Genomic DNA, 13,067 nt, shown 5'->3' with positions numbered 1-13,067 from the left:
TGAAAACCCTGCGCTCGCTACTTTCCTGTCGGAAATGATGTGTCATGCTGATAACGCGCCTGCCGCTCATGACTTGGAAGTATACCGGGCTCGCAGCATTAAAGAAAGGAAATGCGGACAAGACAGATGACGATTATCGTTGTGTGGCAAGATGCTATCCGAAGGGTGTAATTTTGAGTGTGCGGTACGTACAATCAAACCGCACGCGTATTTGAGCATAAGTCGAACGCGCGGCAAAGTTTTTTTATGACTTGCCTTCCGGATTTTTACGCTCACGGCCAACACCGCCGACGCTGACACCGACGACACCTGCTTTTTTCGACAAGAGCTCCTTAACCCTGTCGCGTTAAAAGAAACACATGTACCAAGTTTTCAACGTTATATCGCAGAAAAGCAATAGATGTAATAGATAATTTGGTACACTGGACGAACACACGCGAACGTGGATTTCATTGCAACCCATCATTTATGTAGCACTTACATATATAACACTATTCGAGACATACTATATCAATTTACTGTGCACACAAGATTTTTTAATGTCTGCTAGTAGTGTTCTTCAGTACTATATGATGTATTTTGCAAATGTTTTTTACTTCTGGTCATGGGCATCTAGCACAAATAGAGGCTTCGTTATTCGTCGGTTCATTCAATGGCAAGTTCTCCAGACCACACGTTGGTAATGGGCTTAGCGACTGCGTTGATAATTCAACCTATGAAGATATTAACGTTTTACTTGTTCTGTGGTTTTCAATGGAAGCGACTCTGTAACTGCGTTCTTTTTCTTCGCCAGATTTTGTTGTGCACACTGACACGCTAACCAGCAGAATGACTTTTCATTTATGTAGGGAATAGCGGCCCAGATTGAGAGGCCGCTATTCCCTATTCGCTTAGCGAGAGAACTCACCGGCTGTTGCAGAGTGCTCGTGATCCCTCCACCTCCGCTGCTATTTCCGGAACTTCGAGCTTTGTCGTACATTGCTTTGCCGTCGTCATTAATGTCGTGATCATCTTCATTAAAACACGAGGAAGAACACGTGATGCAAGTTGCCTAACGCAACCTTATTTCCTTCTGGATTCCTAAAATAGCAACTGAAAAGCGTTCGACGCAAACGGGTGATCGGTTTTTCTTGCTTGGGGGGGGGGGGGGGAGGGGCGTGGGCGGGGGCTGACCGTTGATACGTAAATAAAGAAAAAACACATTGTATGCAATGACAAGTCGTGTATGTGTGGCACCTGATGCTCACTTGAAAACAGGTGCCTTCCATTAGCTGACCCGTTCCTTCATTACATAAACTCAGCTGCGCTGTGTCGTGTGCTTGTCCGTTATGCAATAGCCCTTAAAGGACAGTTTAAGCTGTTCATCAGTGTTCTATTAGATTGCTCATGGGCCATTGCGTTCTGTTGCCTTTATTGCAACATGCTTAGGAGAATCATGTCCACCAACCGGCGAGGGGAAAACACTGCGAACCATGGGAGCCTGTGGAGAGATGCAGCCAACGACGCCTGACGGCAGTCCCTGATGACAAGTCTGCCGTACGCGTCCTGTCAAGCTCCAGAAGTTAAAGTTATCAAATTTCCGGCAGCCATCTTACAAACCTCGGACGCTGCTCCAATGCGCACTCCTGCTTCTCTATTGCGCGTCTTTTTATGCAGCCTGTAGTGACAAATTACTATTACCACATCTCAAGAACGATGGGCTGCGGATGCAGTACGTAGAAAATTGCTTACCCGTTAAAGAAAATTTTATCGAACGCGTGCTTTGTTAAAAGCAATACTATATATCTATAACTCTGGAACTGCTCAAATGACGCGCCTGGCGGCAATTTCCAGAGGTCTCAGTGGTTTCTGCCGGATGTTCAATGACTCCGATCATTGCAGTTACGAGAGGCCATGAACGTCAGTACCGGCAGCAGTCGCCTACCATCTTTTGTCAGAGGGAAGATTAAGGTGTACTCTCTCTGTTTGTAAGGGTCTGTCAGTGCTTGTACGCGAACACAAATCACCGAGAAATCTACGCGAAAGGCGAAAGAACAATCTATTAAAACATTGACGCACAGATTCCCACTTCGTTTAGCCGCCACTACATTCTGAACGATGATCGCTGCACAGTGAAGCTGGGATGTAGCGGAGGGGGGGGGGAGGTGTATATTGTTGCACAAGCCAGCAGCCTACTGACACCGGTATGAACGTTGATTCATGTTTACTTTGGATTCGATCTATAAGCAGCTACCTTGCCCCCAAAGGACTGACCCCAGCCCTACAATGCTAAATTGCACTAATGAGCCTAATCCATACAGCTTTCTGTTACCCCTCTCGCTGTTTTTCCAATGAACGAACTCGCCCAAACTTGAATTTCGGCATCCAAGCCTACATGACAAAACTTCGAAGTAAGAAATTAGGTCGGACCACTTTGACAATTCAAGTTGGGCATCGCAAACGATGTAGTTGGCGTGTCATGGTAGAATATGTTCCTGGCATTGATATATTATTTTGTTAGGAAATACAGACTTTATATGAATGGCATTGTTACAAACGTGGTATAGAGGTGAATAGGTGCAGTCAATAATGAACCTAACTATTGTGGTAACGTAGCTGCACAGTCAATCTAAGAGTTTTTCTGGCACTAAGTGAGGAGGGGGAATAGGGGGAGGTTGTTTCTTAGGGACAATCCAGTGAAACGCTCGAGCTGTCTTGCAAGACACCGGGTAAGCCAAACCGGCCACGGCGGCCGCATTTCGATGGGTGCGAAATGCGAAAACACCCGTGTACTTAGATTTAGGTGCACGGTAAAGAACCCCGGACGGTCAAAATTTCCGGATTCCTCCACTACGGCGTGCCTGATAATCAGAAAGTGGTTTTTGCATGTAAAACCCCATAATTTATTTCAGACACTGGGTAAACTACAAAGTAGAAAATTTTGGGATGCCACAAAACCTGATATATTCCTGCAAACATTGTTTCTGAAAATCTTTTTCAGGGAAGAAATCTCTTCAGATGGCTGTTTAAACATGGATGTGCAAACATACGATTCGTTTTAAATTTGTTAAACAGGTCCGAAAACAGTACCTATAGTTTGGAGCTATTGTTTGCGGTACTATCTATATCGGTGGTACAGACTTGTGGTTCGCTTACTGACTTTTGCACCGAAGGGAGTTGGGACGCACATTTCGCGGATTAGCCAAACATTACTAGCCCAATAAGGCCAGGTAAGACTACCTATCCTCTTTACTCTGCTCTTCAACAATGAAATGCGCTTATATTTCTGTGCTGGAATGATTCAAACCCATCACACGCGAGTTCATCAAGAAAATCAGCCCAGCGGTTTATCACTACACCATGAGTGCCCGCAGGTAGTTAGAGAACAATGCTCAGTGTTAGCGCTGACTGCCTCAATATTGAAACGTGTACTGACTGCCTCAATATTGACACGTTTCACCGCCTAACAAACGTTATCGCACAGTGCAGGACGCGCTTGCATGTGTCGGAAGTTTCTAGAATTTTATCGATGGTTCCATCCACTGTCTGTGACCGAACCTTGTGTAATATGATTGCATGTATGCGCGACGCGAATAATGTAGAACTTTGTAGAAGGCGCGCGGGTCCCAGCGATTAGTCTGGAACATTCGACGTTTGATTTATAAAAGCAGACGCACTTGACCCGTTGTTCTAAGTTCGACGACCGCCGATCGTTTTCACCGCTACCGTTGTTCTTTGAGTGTAGCCTGTTTTTGAGCGCACAAGTGCGCCCAATAAAACACTCGTTTCGTTAATCATAGTTTTGCTGCCTTCTTAACCGTTACTACCACGTGACATCTGGTGGAGGTGCTAGCGCATTCATGCACCGAACGCCCCCGCATAGCCGCTATCCAAGCCCGAAGACCGAGAGGACAAAACCAACATCGCCCAAGACCAGCGTGCTAGCCGCAAACTGCAAGGACTGCCCCCAGAGCCTGGACTTCTACCTGAGACGACAAAGAAACTCGTGGTCAAAACAACCCCAGTGGCTGCCCCAGCATCCCCCGTTATCCTACAAGAACCTCGGCACCCATCGACCTCCCATGGAGCAGCGACTGAAGACCCGAAATCCTGGCTGAAGACCTACGAAAGGATCGCGACCTTCAACAACTGGGATTCCGACGACAAGCTGCGGCATGTATACTTTGCCTTAGAAGACGCCGCCAGAACGTGGTATGAGAACCGGGAGTCGACCTTGACAATATGGGACCTATTCCGTAGCGGCTTCCTGCGCTCCTTTACGAGCATCGTGCGCAAGGAAAAGGCCGAAGCCATGCTGGACGCCCGAGCGCAGCTGCCTAACGAGAACGTTGCCATATTCACGAAAGAAATGAACCGTCTGTTCCGCCACGTCGACCCGGATATGCCCTCGGAGGATAACATGCGCTTTCTCATGCGGGGTGTGAAGGAAGAACTTTTCGGCGCAATGATACGCAGCCCACAGAAGAGCGTAGAAGAGTTCCTTCGTGAGGCCACCAGCATCGAGAAGACACTCGACACGTGGAACCGGCGATCCAACCACCACACGACCTCTAGGAATTACGCCGGAATTCAATCACTCGCCACCGACGATCTGCGCGAGACTATCAGAGTGGTCGTACGGGAAGAGCTGCAGAGGTTGTACCCCAGGTCGCAGCCTCAAGTAGCCTCAAGTAGCCTCAATCTCCGAAATCGTCGAAGATGAGCTTCAGCGAAGATGAGGAAGCGATGACCTGCGCCGCCGTCGTCCGCCATCAAGGCCCCCCTCCACGACCACGCCAGGGCCGTAAAATGCCAGAATTCCGTCATCCGCCACCACCAGCACACTCGCCCGTCGCCCAGCGCCGCTACGCGAGGAAGACGGACATTTGGCGCACTCCTGACCACCGCCCGCTCTGTTACCACTGCAGAGAAGCTGGTCACGTCGACCACCGATGTGCATACCGGGAGATGGGACGGCGAGGGTTCGCCGTCAACGCGCCGCGACCACAGCTTCGTGAACGACCTCGCGAAATCACCAGCTACCTCGCCACCACTTTGTGGAGCCCTCGCCGACCAGGCCGTCACCAGGCCACTACCTGCCGCCGCAGCGCCGACCATACACTAGCCCCGCCCGGGGCCAGTCTGCGAGCCCATATCCAGAAAACTAAAAGCAGCAACCGATGGAGGTGCGGTTGCTGTTCATCGAACTGACGAAGATCCTCCGCCGCCGACGACGCCAAAGAAAATACCTCGACAACATAACGACACGCCGCCGTCGCGACGAAGTCTGGAAGCAAAGAATACGCTGACGAAAGATGACCTGACGGCACCACGTATCAGCCACAGGCCAACGCGACGCAGCCGTGATCCGACGGCTAAGTGTAACGCAAGACAAAAAACCACCGACCTCTACGTGCTTCTCGACAGCCACGCAGTCGCCGCCTTAGTAGACAGAGGAGCCGATTACTCCGTCATAAATGGACCCATCGCCGCACAGTTGAAGAAAGTTAAGACTGCATGGGAAGGCTCTCAAATTCTGACCACTGGAGAACATCTCATCACGCCGACTGGAATCCGCACGGCAAGAACTGCCTTTCATGAGAGGACTTATCCTGCCACCTTCTTTATCCTACAGCAGTGTTCACGAGACGTCTTTCTCGGCATGGACTTCCTGAACCAACACGGCGCAATCATCGACCTGAAGTGGAAGCCGATAACGCTGTCGGAAGATCGAGTGATACAGCCGGAGAGCTCTCGTGGTCACTCTGCCTTAAGCGTGCTCGGATATCAAAGCAGTATTCCGCCTCGCTCCGGCATTGTCATTTCCGTTGGCACCAAAACAGCTGCCGACGTAGATGGCGTCATCGAGGGTGACCAAGGTCTACTGCTAGACCGTCAAATTTGCGTCGCAAGAGGGTTTGCTCGACTGCATGGAGGGAAAACTGAAGTGTTGCTAACAAACTTCAGCCAGGAGTTCAACCACATCAACAAGGGCAGGACGATCGGGTGCACCGAGGAAATTCTGGAAACCAGTAATGCGTTTGTCCTCTCGGATTCCTCCGCATCTACCCCGACCATCATAGTTCCCGAACCAGACTACGACATTAATCCAAGTACCCCCATAATTAAGCAACAACAGCTCAGAAGTCTACTCCGACGATACAAAGGCTGCTTTTCGACGTCATTGAGGATTCGACAAACACCAGTCGCAAAGCATCGCATAATCACCGAGGAGTTCGCTCGACCACTCCGCCAGAGCCCTTACCGAGTTTCGCTGCGAGAACGTGAAACTATAAGAGAGCAAGTCGACGAGATGCTGCGCGACGACATCATCCAGCCGTCGAAAAGCCCGTGGGATCCTCTGTTGTCTTGGTGAGGAAAAAGGACGGAACCTTACGTTTCTGCGTCTATTATCATCGGCTGAACAAGGTCACAAAGAAGGATGTATACCCCCTACCACGGATAGACGACGCATTAGATCGGCTCTGCAACGCAAAATTCTTCTCGTCAATGGATCTCAAGTCTGGCTACTGGGAAATAGAAGCCGACGAGAGAGATCACGAAAAACCGCCTTCGTCACGCCAGACGGCCTCTACGAGTTCAAGGTCAGGCCATTCGGACTGTGCTCGGCGCCTGAAACGTTCCAGCGCGTCATGGACACGGTGTTAGCAGGATTGAAGTGGCAGACCTGTCTTGTTTACTTGGATGACGTCGTCGTCTTCGCCAGAACCTTCGACGATCACCTTAGGCGGCTTGAGATAGTACCAGAGGCCATCAAGTCATCAGGGCTCTCTATGAAGCCATAAAAGTGCCGCTTAGCTTACGATGAGCTTCTGTTCTTAGGCCACGTCATCAGCAAGTCTGTAGTCCGCCCCTACCCGCAGAAGACAGCGGCCATGGCCAAGTTCCCGCAGCCCATCGACAAGAAGGCAGTGCGTAGATTCCTTGGCATGTGTGCCTACTACAGGCGCTTTGTCAAAGACTTTTCACGCATCACTGGGCCGCTGAGACAGCTAACAAAATGTGACGTAGAGTTCAAGTGGGAAACACCGCACGCCGACGCATTTCAATAACTCAAATGACGCATGCAGTCGCCGCCCGTACTTGCGCAGTTGGACGAGGACGCCGATACTGAAATCCACTTTGACGACAGTAGCCTAGGCCTCGGTGCCGTCCTAGTTCAGAGAAAAGATGGACATGAACACGTAATAGCTTACGCTAGCCGGCCGTTGTCAAAAGCGGAAGGCCATTCTACAAACGAAAAGGAATGCCTCGCCGTCGTTTGGGCTACAGCGAAATTTCGCCCTTGCCTATATGGCAGGCCATTCAAAGTCGTGAGCGACCGTGATGCCTTGTGTTGGTTAGCGAATTTAAAGGATCCTTCAGGACGTCTGGCGCGCTGGAGCCTAACACTGCAAGAATATGATATCACTGTAACCTATAAGTCCACACGCCCCCCTATCACATGCCCCCATTGACTCGCCGCCGCAAGATGACGAACATGACGATGCCTTCCTTGGCATTTTAAGCGCGGAAGACTTCGCTGAACAGCAGCGAGCAGACCCAGAGTTGAAAAACCTCGTCGAGTATTTGGAAGGGCACACCGACGTTGGCCCTGGGGCATTTAAGCGAGGATTGTCTTCGTTCTCGTTTCAAAACAACCTACTCGTAAAGCCGAAGTGGCGAAATTCTTTGTAGAAAACTTCCTGCTGCGACATGGCGCCCCAGAAGTTCTCATCACCGACAGAGGAACGGCCTTTACAGCGGAGCTCACCCAAGCCATTCTGCAATACAGTCAGACGAGGCACAGGAGGACGAGGGCCTACCACGCACAGACGAATGGTCTTAGGGAGCGCCTTAATAAGACCCTCCCCGACATGCTAGCAATGTACGTTGACGTCGAGCACAAGAACTGGGATGCCGTCCTGCCGCAGGTAACATTGGCTTACAACACGGCGGTGCAAGAAACGACACAGATCACGCCGTTCAAGCTGGTTTACGGCACGAACCGAACGACGACGCTCGACGCCATGCTGCCGCACGTCACTGACGAGGATAATCTTGACGTCGCTACTTATCTTCAGCGCTCCGAAGAAGCCCGACAGCTCGCCCGCCTGCGGATCAAGAACCAGAAGAGGACCGACCGCCGACACTACAACCTCGGACGACGCTTCGTCGAGTACCAGCCCGGCGACCGTGTTTGGATACGAACCCCGATACGCCGACGAGGACTCAGTGAGAAACTACTGCGACGCTATTTCGGACCCTACAAGGTCATCCGACGTATTGGCGCACTGGACTATGAGGTCGTGCCAGACGGCATTTCGCATTCACAGCGGCGCCGCGCACCATCTGAAGTGGTGCACAAGGTGCTTCTTAAACCCTTTTACGGACGCTGGCGAACTTCCTTATTTTGTTGTTTTTCGTTGCTATGAGTGCTTTTCTTTATTACTTTCGTTTGTTTGCAGCATCGGGTCGATGCTTTTTTAAGAGGCGCGTATTTGACACGTGTACTTGTCTCCATCGGACGACACGTTTCACCACCCAACAAATGTTATCGGACAGCGCAGGACGCGCTTGCAAGTGTAGGAAGTTTCTGGAATGTTATCGATGGTTCCATCCACTGTCTGAGACCGAACCTTGTGTAATCTGATTGCACGTGTGCGCGACGCGAATAATGTAGAACTTTGAGGAAGGCGCGCCGGTCCCAGTGATTATTCTGGAACATTCGACGATTGATGTATAAAAGCCGACGCGCTTGGCCCGTTGATCAAATTTCGACGACCGCCGATCGTATTCGCCGCTACCGTTGTTCTTTTCGCCAATTAAAACGCTCGTTTCGTTAATCACAGTTTTGCTGCCTGCTTCACCGTCACTACCACGTGGCAGTATGAAAGACCACGCCAAAGTAGGAAAAGGTTACCATGTACCCCTACTAAAAACGAAGCTACATAGGAGACACACACGGGTTCCTCTGAAAGAAGGAAGATTAAAAAAAACAAAAAAACGTATGGATTTTCGTTGAAGGTGGGTGACAATTTTTCTCTTGCGTGAACCTTTCGCTGCTTTACAGGACTCCGCCGAACTCATGCGCCAACAGTAGGGAGACTTGGTTCGCGCACTGCCAGATGGCGCAGCGTTTGCGGAGGGGAGCATAGTTTTGTACAAACTCAATTAAGGGCAGCACGAGGGGTGATAACTGGGCTACAGTGCCCAGCTTACACATGACGTGCTTGGGCGGTGGCCATACGATGTCCCACTCCTTTGCTTTAATGCAAATATCAATGAAGTAGACCGTCCTCTGAAAGGAGTTTTGCCGGATGTAGTTCTTTGTAAAGAGAAGCCTAGCACCCGAGCACAGAAGACAACCAATGTTGAATATGGAGCAGGTGCGGCGCTATGTCTTCCAGCATCATTAATTTGGTGTTGCTACGAGATTTCCAATATAATCACTCATTTCTCTGCTCAAACAATCCATCACAAAATGTGGCTGAAACCTGGGTGACATAATTTTATGCTAGATATGGTAATATTGGGCGTTGTAATTAACTGTGAATTCGTTGTTTCTTTAGAAACATCGAAACATAGCAAAACGACCACTTTATTTCAACATACCGAGCCGGAGCCCATTCATATTAATTTAGTTTACTGTCTAGAAAAGCAAGCAAATGTTTTTATTGTCATTGCAGTTGTTTATATCTTTAAGAAATGCTTTTCCTGAAAACCAACAATTTATTTCGTCTTGATATAAGCCGAAGCTCATGATGTTCTTTTTCGGGCATTGATGTAAAACATTGCCTACAACTTGCCCATTGTCGAAAACTACAAGCCAGCTAGTACTGTGATGATGTGTGGAAAGAAAAAAATCTGTTTTAAAGTGATATGTTGTTATGATACGTGACACCTTGCTTTCCCGGCGAATGCGCCAGCTATCGAAGGTATCATGGCAAAAATGCGCAAATCGCAAAGATAGAGAACACTGCTTTCGTATGCCGGGCTACAGTGCAGCAATAAAGATCTATCGTTACGGAAGGATGAAAGAAGAGAGAGGGAGAAGATTGCGAGTTGCTGGCTGCTGGGTGTTGTTCGTGGTCAGCCATCTTGTCTACGCTGAATCATCCTGTATATATATTGTAAATAAAGTCTTTATGTTTTCCTAACATACCGGTAACATATTGGTGCGGGCTACCACGGCTGGAAACGCAGCTCCGCAGTGGACGTCGCATCACCGTTCGCACCATGAATGACGGTAAGCACACGGGATCAACGTCGTTTCCGCCTCCAACGTCACCGCTGCCACTTACGTCGCTGTTGCCTTCGGTTGTGGTTGTGCAACCCAAGGATCCTGGAACTTTCTACGGGACCGATGGCGCCGACGTTGGAGAGTGGGCGGCTATGTATGAACGCGTGAGTGTAATCAACAGATGGGACCCTACGCTTATGCAAGCCATCCTTTTGTTCTCTTCTACCTATGAGGCATGGCAAAGGTGTGGTACAAAAACCACGAAGAGGAGCTCACCAGATGGGACCAATGCAAACAGAAGTTTACGATGTTGTTCGGCAAATAAGGCGGCCGTAATATTACCGCAAAGCAGGAACTGGCCTCCCGTGACTAATCCCCTACGGAGTCCTGTGTCTCGTACATTCAGGAGGTGCTGGCACTTTGTCGTAAAGACGATCACGATATGATAGAAGCTGAAAGGTCGGGCACGTGCTTAAGGGCATTGCTGACGACGCCTTTAATCTGTTCATGTGCAGAAGCCCTTCTACAGTTGATGCCATCATTAAAGAGCGCCGACAATTCGAGCAGGCAAAAAGCCGACGCGTCTTGAAACCATTCGCCAGACTTCCGAATACTGCCTCAACGTCGACGTGTGAAGACCAACCCGAACAGTAGCATGCGTCGCCATCCGAGGACGTGGTGCGAATCGTTCAACGTGAACTGGAGGCGATCGCGCCCGCAGCTTTCTGTTTGCTTAGCCCTGATATTACCAATTTTTGGTTCCCCTCGTACAAGGCATCGTTTGCCAGGAACTTAAAAACATTGGATTACATTCTGTCTGTGGTGTCGCCAATTCCAGAGCTAACTAACGCCCTTCTATTATTTTCCATCCACACCGACGCTTCTCTCCACGTTATCGTAACCCGACTAAGTGGAGAACTGCGGACGACCGGCCGCTATGTTTCACCTGTCGCCGCATTGGTTTTGTCGCCCGATACTGTCGCAACTCGTGGTCCTCAACACCTCGCACGCCGAACAAACTGAGCCGTTTTAATGGAAATTCCCACAATGTTTGGCCCACCGCCGAGTCCAAGAGCACCGACAGCTCTGCTAGGAACACGTGGTACAGACGCTCGCCACTGCCGCGTGGACACCAGTCGCGTTCACCGCTAACACGTCTCCCATCTTCCAGTTCACCGCAGCCACGTCATCTTTCGTCCCCTGTGGCCTCTGGTCGCAACTTTTTGGAAAACAAAGAAATGCAGCCCTTGGAGGTGGTGGTGCATTGCCTAGTTCTCTAGCAAATTTTAGTCATTTGTAATCAGTTGTGGTCATTAGAAGCACTTGTTAGACACGTTCACCATACCATAATCATCACTAGTCATTGCAACTCATTTCAGTCATTATTAGGAATTACTGGTCATCAATAAGCATTTCTTGCCATTTCGAATGAATTGTAGGAGCTACAATTCGTTCGTGTATTTATTGGCCATTTCGTTGTCATTAGTACAGATTACAAGTCATTTCAGTCATTATTAGTCATTACTGATCATTGCTAAGCATTTTGAGTCATTTGTAATTAATTGTTGTTGTTATAAGTTGTCGGTGGACATATTGGTCATTTCATAGTCATTACGAGACCTTTCTAGTCATTTCTCAATATTTGCGGTCATTACAAGCCGTCGTTACACGCATTGGTCATTTCGGAGTCAGTAGCCATTACAAGGCATTAGTAATCATTATTACTCCTTACTAGTCATTATTAACCTCTACCAATCTCTGTTATAACGTAATATGCCATGCCACGTGACGAACCATCAAACAACACCAAGGTTTTCCTTGTCAGCGCTCTTCACCGTCATCTCTTTCCGACCCAGCCCGGAATGTGCAATAAATCAACCAAACACTTGTTTACCAGCCGTGGCGGCATAATGGCGGAATAGTGGCATCATACTTCTCTTGCTGATGTAACTGTATGTACGATTTCTGGCTGGGGTGTCCGCATTGAGGTGGGTCGAAACGCGGTTGTGCCGTAGTGTGACTACGTATGAAGCATCACCAAGTAGAGTTAAAATTTTGTAGCCCCGTGTCACGGTGTCTTTTATCGCCCGCATGGTACCTATTGAGGTTGTACCCATGGCCGCCATATCAATCCCGGAAGAATTAATGACCAATGCGTTCGGTAAATATGCGAATATTTCTGTGGTAGACTTACTGTGGTTTTTCTAATCAATCTGTAGGCTTGTTCCCACATCCTTACAATTCTTCAGCATGTAGATAAGTATTATGACGTAATCTTTCTCTAAGTCAGCCCAATCGGCCATAGCAAATCATGAGAACCCGCCAAACGTCGAGGTCAGCTGCTGAGCGCTACAGGAACTCGAGCATGTCCACAGTAAAACTGCATCAAATATATTCCTAAATTCTTGTTCTCGTTCATTCCAATTTGTTTTCGCGAAATATGAAGGACATAGTCGGACAGATGTAATAATCAAGTTTAGCTCATCCTGATTCCTTAACATTGTGGCTGTTTTGGTGATGCGATAAATGAAAAAGCATCCTAATACAACCACGAGAAAACTATTTAGCTCTCGGTGCGTAAGTGGCCGCAAGTGTCTTTGACTGCCTGCGCCGAAAGGAAGCTACATCGGACGTGGTCTGCGTCGCAATCTGCTTTGAAGACCGTCCTAGTGTTTTCTCGCATGCTAGTTGTCTCGAGGTATGTCCATGTTAGCAGGACCGCGCGGGAAACGCAATTTGCATGGCGTGGCACTTCCAGATGGCAATGTACCTTCGAGGAGGAAGCCGTATCGTCGGCGCCCTTGTCGATCCCATGACGAGACCAGCGGAAGGGAGTGCCAGTACG

The sequence above is a fragment of the Dermacentor albipictus genome, chromosome 8 (genome assembly GCF_038994185.2).
Source record: "Dermacentor albipictus isolate Rhodes 1998 colony chromosome 8, USDA_Dalb.pri_finalv2, whole genome shotgun sequence".
Lineage (NCBI taxonomy): Eukaryota > Metazoa > Arthropoda > Arachnida > Ixodida > Ixodidae > Dermacentor > Dermacentor albipictus.
The sequence above is the reverse complement of the archived record's forward strand: the minus strand, read 5'-3'. Positions refer to the sequence as shown.